Consider the following 513-nt stretch of genomic DNA (forward strand, 5'->3'; position numbering starts at 1 on the left):
CCCGAACCCTCAACCCGCACACCGTGACGAGCATCCCCAGCGACAACCGCCCGTCCAGCGTGCCCACCGCCACACCCGGTACACGCCCGGGAGGGGGCGGCAGCGCGGCCGCGACCAGTCAGCCAGGGGGGAGGCTCGGCGGAGGCGAGGAGGGGGGCACAACCCCGCCGGGATGGAGGGCGCGCCGGAGGCAGCGAGGGGCAAAGAAACGCGGAGAGGAAACCGGGGAGAAGACCTCGGGCACAGAGTCGGGCCGCCAGGAAAACAAGCGGGGTCCCACCGCCACACGCGAGGGCGGTCCCGCACCGCCTGCGACGCCAACCCGGCCTCCGGTCCCAGCCCCGGAGCCTCCCAACGAGACCCGCCGCCCCGCCACCACAGGGTGGCCCTCCACGCGACGAGACGCGCCTGGACTCCAAACGCCAGCATGCAACGCCACACCTCGTGCCGGTCGAGTCCCACGACCTGGGCCTCTACGGCCCCCAGGGTCCGCTCGCTCACCACGCCGCCCGC

The sequence above is a fragment of the Marmota flaviventris genome, chromosome 4 (genome assembly GCF_047511675.1).
Source record: "Marmota flaviventris isolate mMarFla1 chromosome 4, mMarFla1.hap1, whole genome shotgun sequence".
Taxonomy (NCBI): Eukaryota; Metazoa; Chordata; class Mammalia; order Rodentia; family Sciuridae; genus Marmota; species Marmota flaviventris.